This window comes from Silene latifolia, chromosome X (assembly GCF_048544455.1).
Source record: "Silene latifolia isolate original U9 population chromosome X, ASM4854445v1, whole genome shotgun sequence".
NCBI lineage: Eukaryota > Viridiplantae > Streptophyta > Magnoliopsida > Caryophyllales > Caryophyllaceae > Silene > Silene latifolia.
In genome coordinates this window covers 74,971,128-74,979,701 of record NC_133537.1, presented here as the reverse complement: position 1 = coordinate 74,979,701, position 8,574 = coordinate 74,971,128, and the positions used below count along the sequence as shown (strand labels likewise).

The window sequence follows — 8,574 nt, the reverse complement described above, 5'->3', positions numbered from 1 at the left end:
TTCGCAAGTCTTATTTCATTTTCGACGGTGCATTTCACTTTAACCCTAATTTATCCCTCTCTCACCTATCACCCACCTTTTCCCTACACTCTTATCTAGCCTAGACATTAACCATAGAAGGGGATGAGATTACACATGAAGGATGCGTGTGAGGATATCGTCGTTGTCGCCGTCGGTCCGCGTCACTAGGTAAGTCGCTATTTTGTTGTCATTTTCAGTAGGCTTTTGGGGTAGTCTTATAATAGGATATGGTTACCGTTTGTAGGATGCGTCTCAGAGTCTTGCTTGGCTAATTGTGGATGCATTTTCATGGTCTGGCGATAAGGTAGGGTTTCCCTACTCAGTTCCTATTTAATTGATTTGAGATTATATTGTATTGTGTATGATTGATTGTCTGCTGATCTTTGTGGGAGTGTTTGTGTTGGTGTTGGTGTGGTGTTGGTGTTGTGATGATTGTGGTGGAGTCACTTGCGGGAGTGGCTTCACACCCTAGTTCGCCCTCCGTGGAACCCGCCACGGGAGGGGATGTACACATTAAGGGACAGGGATATCGCACGTTGATGAGCGGGGCTTAGGTGGGGATTGGTTACGGTCCCCCACTGGGGGCGAGGATTACCTATTGCGATGGGTAATCTAGCACGGCTACACACTTTGGTGTGTAGTCGGTTACTGTGTGAGATCGGGAGACCGGAGGTGGACGATGCTCAGCTGGTTGCCTTTTTGTACTTGTCTTGCTTTGGTTATTCAATAACTGACCCCGTGTTGTGTTTTCAAAACTGTGGTGATCAATTCGGGGATGGTGAGCAGTTGGTTTAGCAAGTACAGTTGGTATGTTTGTTGACGGGCTTGGAAGGGAATCGAGTCACCACGTTACCAGAGTAGGTGTCCCGACGCATGAGCTTAGGAGTTGTCGTAGTTATCACTTTGTATCTCGTTACGTTGTTTTGGGTTTTAAAAGCTTAAAGTATTATAACGTAAATGTTCTTCTATTGTTTGTTTGATCTACTACCTCAGGTAACCGAGATGGTAACACCTTCATACACTGGGATGGCCTTGGTAAGGTATCTTGGTGTACGGGGGTGTTACACAATGCCTAAATTTTAATCTCATTCCGTACCAACCGAGGAGAACCTACCAAATGGTACTCTAACACCACCCCACTTGACTAGTAATTTCATTGTCAAATCCGCATTCATACAATTAGTTGAGAGAAGTCAATTTGAAGGGATGCCTGGTGAAGATCCTCATCTACACATGGAGAATTTTTGTGACTATTACGATGCAATTTCCCAAATGGGGGTAACTCAAGACCAAATTCGATGGGTATTGTTTCCTTTTTCCTTAATCAGGGCCGCAAAGCAATGGTTAAAGAGCCTAGACAAGGCCACTCTTGGAATTTATTCATGGAAGAAGTTAGCACTTGCCTTTTACTAGAAGTCCTACCCTCTGGAGAAGACCAACATGTTAAGAGCCCAAATCACCAGGTTCAAGCAAAGAGATGAAGAGTCTCTATATGAGGCTTGGGAAAGATTCAAAAATAAATGTCGCTCTTGTCCTCATCATGGACTAAGCGAATGGTTTCTTGTTCAACAATTTTGGAATGGGTTGTATAAAGATGCAAGGAATGTGCTCAACATGGGTTCTAATGGAAGATTCACCGAGGTAGATGTCAATCAAACTCAGGCAAAGATAGAGGAGATGGCGGTTCACAACTCTCAATATTGTAGGCCAAGAAAAGCTACTAGGGGAGATAAACATGAAGTTGACTCCGTCACACAATTGAGTGCCGATTTGGATGCCCAACTAAGCTCCCATATTGACACAATGAACTTGAAATTTGAGAAAGTCATATCCATGATGAATGAAGCCTCTCAATCATCCAAGAAACATCAACATGTCAATGCCATGGTGGCAACATCTTCTATTCCAAATGGAGTGTGTGAGAATTGTGGAACTTTGAGACATGGTCATCAAGAGTGTAGAGGCACAAGTGAGCAAGTGAATGCTTTCCAAGCATACAAGAATGGCACCCCTTACTCCAACTATTACAATGAAAACACCAAATTTCACCCAAACTTCTCATACGAAAGCCAAAATGTTCAAAATCCCCAACCAACATACACCCCACCTCCAATGAGAAATCTTACCCAAAGACCCTACTACAATCAATCCAATGACCAAGCTTTTGATGTTCAAAAAGCGGTCCTTCAAATGCAAAAGAGCCAACAATATTTCTTTGCTCAAATGCAAAGATATATCCAAGCCAAAGACACTACCATCAACAATATCCTTGCTCATACCAAGATGTTGGAAACAGAAATGTCCCAATTGGCCTCTTCAAGTTCCCAAAGGCAAAAAGGACAATTAACTCCACAAGGTAATCCTCCTACAATATATGAGACCATAAATGCTATCCACTTGAGAAGTGGTACAAGATATGAGGAACCTAAGGTGCCAATTGAAGAGGATGTTATTACGGAAAGTGTCAAACAAAGAGATGTGATGGAACCATTGAGGAGAAATCCTAAGGTAGTGGAACCAACTACCAATGAATCATCAAAGAAGAGAAATGAAGAGAAGGCCAAAGAGGTTGATAAAGAGCCTATTGTGATTAGACTTCCATTCCCAAGTCGCCAAGCCAAGCCCAAGCTTGATGAGCAACTTGGAAAGTTCATGGAGATTGTGAAGAACCTAGAGGTATCCATCCCATTCACGAAGTTGATCAACCATGTTCCGACCTATGAAAAATACATAAAAGACATCCTTACCAAGAATAAGTCCATAAGGAAGTTGGAGACCATCGCTTTCACAAAGATAAGTAGTGCAATACTTCAAGGGAATTCCCCACCTAAGCTCAAGGATCCGGGAAGCTTCTCCATTCCGTATACCATTGGTGACACCACCATCGACAATGCACTATGTGATCTAGGTGCAAGTGTGAGTGTCATGACATATTCGGTATGTGAAAGACTAGGAGTGGGAGAACTCAAGTGCACTAACATGACCTTACAAATGGTGGACCGAACAACAAAGAAACCACTTGGAGTATGGGAAGATGTACCCGTGAGGATTAGAAATTTTTTCATACCGGTGGACTTTATTATTGTTGATATGGAGGAAGATTCCAACATTCCAATCATCCTAGGATGACCATTCCTACACACCGCCGGAGCGGTGATTGATGTAAAGCACGGGATGATCACACTTGAAGTTGGTGATGAAACAATTACCTTTAATCTTGATAAGACAATGAGAGCTCCCAGCTTGCTTGAGCCATGCTTTATGGTTGATCACTATAACCGCGAAGGTGACAAGAAGAAAGTGGAATCCCCATTCAAGGGTCAAGTGAAATATGGAAATCTTAAAGAGAAGGGCAAAGACACACCGCCCAATTGGAAGAAAGAAGTGGATAATGTTGAAATGGCTCTATTCGGAGAGCATGGAACTTTTCACAACAAGAATGAGAGCTTGCAAAGCTCACCCATGACAAGTATCAATGGAGGCCTCATTGGCCATGACAACAAGGAAGAAGAGTTGCTCTTGCTAACTCATGATCCTCCCAACATAAGGAAAGAAGCAAGGGAAGTATGTGGAGTATGGGATGACGAATTTGAAGGACTTGTTAATCCTTACATTGGAAATGCTATGACTCTAGACCAAGGCTTTGTAGATCCTTGACACCTCTTTGACTCGGGTTAATACATGAATGAAGATAACAATGTGCCAAGGTCTATGCAAGACCTTTATTATGACAATGAACAAGCCTTTGACTACTTCTACAAGGCGTTGAGGAACATCAACAACGCCCTTGCTTTACCCCCTTGACACCTCTCAAGAGAAGGAGAGTTTGGTGGAGTCCTCCCTAAACCACCATTTGTAAATATTCTAACCTCTTAACATGCATTTCATCTAACTTGTACATTATTCAATTTTTGCATTGCATTTTATATGCTTTGTTGTAGAATTTTTGTAACATGAGAGCAAGTGAGGGAGGGATTCTAATGTGTTTTAAAAAGTGTAGTGTTTGATGATCAAGTGTGAGGAAGAAAGTGCCTAGGCTAGCCAAGCCTTTGTAGTACACCCGTGATGGAAGATTAAGAAATGAAGAAGCAAGGATTGCGGGAAAGGGATCCCCACGGGCAGACCTTAGCTCATAGGGGGCTGAAGCAAGGAAGAAAAGAAAAAAAATGAGCTGCAGCAGAATCCGCCCGAGCTGGCATCAAGATGGGCGTCCCAGCACTCAATCCACTCGAGCTGAGCTTAGGACGGGAGTCCCCAGAGCTTTAACAAAAATTCTAAAGCGAAAATCGCCCGTCCCCATATGAAGTCGAGCGTTCCTACCTGTTATAAGAGCATAAACGCGGGATTTTCCTACTTCATTCTTCATTTCTTTTATTCCCTAAACACAAGCACAACACATTCCCTCACTACAACAATCAACCCAATCATTCAAAAACACAAATTTCTCAACCAAATCCATCCAAATCAATTGCAAACTTGCTCAAAATCAAAACAAATCACTCCTTTGTCAACAAAAATACCTTTAAACATCAAAATCTTCACAAAATCAATCAAAACCTCTAGGGTTAGGGTGAAATCCAAAAACCACAAATTGATTGGAAATTTGATTGAAATTGGAAGAAGAAGAGAGCATTCAAGCATACTCAAGGTTTATTGATACAGATTTGGAGGATAAATCAACAATGGCAAGGACAAAGGACAACACCAGAGCACCCAAAGCCCCAACTTTATCCAAGAGGCAAAAGGTTCTAGCATCTAATGCTTTAGTGGTAGTTGAGCAACCAAGGGTATAAGCAAGGGAAGTCGTTGAGGCCATTGAAGAAGTTACTACCATTTTACCGGAGATTGAGCAACTTAAGGATTATCCGGAGGTAACTTTTATTTCTAATGAGCATAGAACCGCTTTTGAATCCCTTGTTAAGAAGAAAATTATCGCCACTAAGTTTGTATTCCAAGACACTTTGGGGAAATTGGGGGTGCTAGACCAAATAAGAGCATTTTTCGAGTCCATGGGATTCTCTGTGACACCCCGCGATAACGCGGAAAATATAACTAATAAATTAAAGCGGAAATTTGTGATATTTTAAAAACTTTTTGGTTATAAGTTAAAGATTAACACGCGGGTGCCAAAATGAAATGAAACAAATACAATAATAGACAAAATTAGGTTATTACAACCCAAGTCTAGAAGGCGGGGAAAAGATATCCCACGAATAAACATATAAAGGGTTTCTAAACTAGAAACTAAGGTCCAAGGGTTTAGTTCTCGCTAGCCCACACGTCTTCCCCACGTAAGCATCTTCACAACCTGTCATTCATGTAAACATGAATGCCACAGTCAGTGGGGAGTAACTCAAGGTTCTCCCAGCCACAATATGTCGAAACGAACATAACAAAGAACGTAAACAAACAATCATATTAGATAAGACATGAGTGAATCGAATCATAACTAAACATGGGATTATACGTGTTTAAACCAACAAGAGTAAAAGAATTGATGGAATAAACAAGTAAGGCATAAGCAACAATAAATAAATGGAAAAGAAGGACAAGGAAACCGACACGGCCACTTAGCCACGAGCACGTATTTCAAGGAGATATGACCAAAGTAACCATCCAAATAATGCAAGACATTTATTACTCTTAGACTATAATTTCCCCAGGTAGGACTACGATAATAATACGGTCCTAGTCTAAATCTGCAGATTCTCGGGTGTACATCCCGATTCGACGTGCGCCAGCACAGCATGCACCCAAGACTCGACTACTAAGTAGACCGAGTACCCCAATCGCCAGAACAACACGAAAGTGGCGGAAAGACTAAGATAAGACTCACTTGCCAGAACAGCACAAGTGGCCAAAAGCCGTACTTGCGGAACAAAGACAAGTAGGCCAAAACCGTACTTGCGTAACAAAGACAAGTAGGTCAAACCCGTGCTTGCTGAACAAAGACAAGCAGGGCAAAAATGTATGTCAAGCACATACGATGGTAATATGGCATTTCTACAAGAATACGACTCTTACAAGTAATTATTTATAATAACCTTTTCATGCACATGGGACGGGATTATTAATGTCACACTCATACTTATGGCTTGCATCTCACCATAAGTACGGATGGGAACATCAGTCCCGACGATCATATCGCAACTAGAGGGCCTATGGCTCACCCCTAGTGTCCGATAGGACCAAGACTCTCACAACCGAACCATACAAGACATTAACAAGGATATGACTCTTCACAACTAATTATTTAACAATAAATATCTCATACTTGTCTTATGCAGCTAAATATTTCATTTTATAATTTATCATGCCGGTTAAATAAATATAATGAATGATAATGGATAATTTTACGTTATATGAAATATATGGGATAAAACGTGACCAAGTCCAAGTGACCCATTTATGAGCCCGATAAATAAATCATGTGAAATCCAATGAATGGACTAGGATAAGCCCAATAAAAGTGACATAGTAAGCCCAAAACAATGAATATGTTAGGTCCGTCATCGAAAGCATGTGAAAACCAATTAGTCCAACACGACAAGTCCAACAAAGACTCAAGGTGAGTCCAATCAACAAAATTAAATGGGCCCAAATGAATAAATATATATATATATATATGAGAACGATAGTTAATGAATTACGTTATAGAAAATACGAGACGGTTATTTAATCATATTCTAAATAAACCAAACTAGCACCACCACAATTTATAAACACGACTAGCCCCGATTACCAAACATAGCTAGCCCATTTACGAAAGTCAAATGAGCCCAACAAACTAAATCGAATGAGTCTCACAAAATAATTATGTGAAAGGACGATGTAACGAATTATCGTTATATAAAATACGAGACGGAAATTTAATAATTTCAAATGACCAAAATATGCGCCAAGGGTAATATACCACGATACATGGGCTGTTGCTCAACCCCGTACCCGTCACCAAACAACCCGCCATTACTCCACCCAATTGACCACCAACCCAGTCACTATAACCAGTCAAGTCAGCCACAACGACCGTACGACACCGTCACCAATCCAGCTTAGAACAGACCATGGGCAGCCCCCCCGCACTAGAACACCCACCGAGCAAGACGGTCCATACTTGGGGTCGCTCAACCCGACTCAAATACTCCGGCGGAACCAGAATTTAGACGGCCTGACTCTAATCAAAATCGTTTGCGCATACTACCTAAAACCACCCACGACAAACCAAGAACGACCCACAAAACAACCATCTAAACACACCAAGCACGGTCATGTCGGGTAACCTGCAAAACCATAAAAGCTTGATCCAACAATGACCATGACCATGGTTCACAACTCCTATCTTGACTGCCCCGAACCCGCAACACTAGTCCCGCTACCATGATTACGACGGTCCCTAAAACAGAGGACGAACCATCCCAAAACAGCCTTTACCAACAACAATTCGAGACGGAATTTTACATATGAAGGAGAAAGGACACAAGAACCAAACTTTACTGAATAAAAGTATATAAAACGACCCATAAGACGAAAGTTCGACATTTTGTCGAGTAACCTATCACCGTTACCTGTTTATGATCTCTTAAACGTCTAAGGAACCATCCAAGGGTGATTCTAAACCCAAAAATGGAAGATATTAACCCAGAAACCGCATCCTTGAAAGGTGGTCGAAATGAAACCGGACGAAAGCTGGGTTCTTTCTTGCATAAAAAGGAGGAGGACGAGATGGGGGAGCTATTGGTGCAAAAATAATGAAATTTGGTGGAGGGATGAAGTCGGGATCTGAGGTGGGAGGAGTGTAAAAATGGCGGTACGGATGCTGTGCATTGTTGCTGTTGTTGTTCTGTTTTTTTCCGAAAGAAAAGAGGAAGAAGGGAGTATAAAAGGAGGGGTGGGGTTCACAGGATAAAAACAACAATAATAATGTTAATAATAATATATAATAATAATAATAATAATAATAATAATAATAATAATAATAATAATAATAATAATAATAATAATAATAATAATAATAATAATAATAATAATAACAATAATAATAATAATAATAATAATAATAATAATAAATGATAATAATATATAGATGTGGGGTGTGAGTGAGTAGGTGTATGAGTGTTGTTGAATTTTGATTGGTCGAGATTAAGAATAGTCTTACATATGAAAATGTGACGGTCTCTTGCTAGACGGAAAAACGTCTCGAGTTTATCTCAACTTGAGACGGAAACTACTATTATTACTGTCACTACTATTATCTGACCAAAAATATAAATAAACACATTCTTATAAAAATCATGCCCCGAAATATAATTTAATAACAAGTGTTTTTATAAAAATGAGTTTTTATATAATCCGTTTATAAAAATCATGTTTGATATGAAATTAATTAAATTAAATAATTCAAAAGTATAAAACAAAGAAATCAAACGGTTTAATAAATTTTAAATGTCAAAATGGGAAATTCGCGGGTGTTACATTCTCTACCTTGTTCGGAATGAATGAATTAACTTACCCTTCCCTCACATTGGAGTTCATAAGCTCTTTGAAGGAGTATAA

At 40.2% G+C, this 8,574-nt stretch overlaps 1 non-coding gene across 1 annotated transcript; it reads right to left on the bottom strand.

Moving 5' to 3' along the window:
• Positions 1 to 1,461: 1,461 nt before the first annotated feature.
• LOC141625490 (small nucleolar RNA R71) lies at positions 1,462 to 1,568 on the bottom strand. The gene has a single exon (XR_012535268.1). It is a non-coding gene; the product is annotated as a small nucleolar RNA R71 (small nucleolar RNA).
• Positions 1,569 to 8,574: the final 7,006 nt, after the last annotated feature.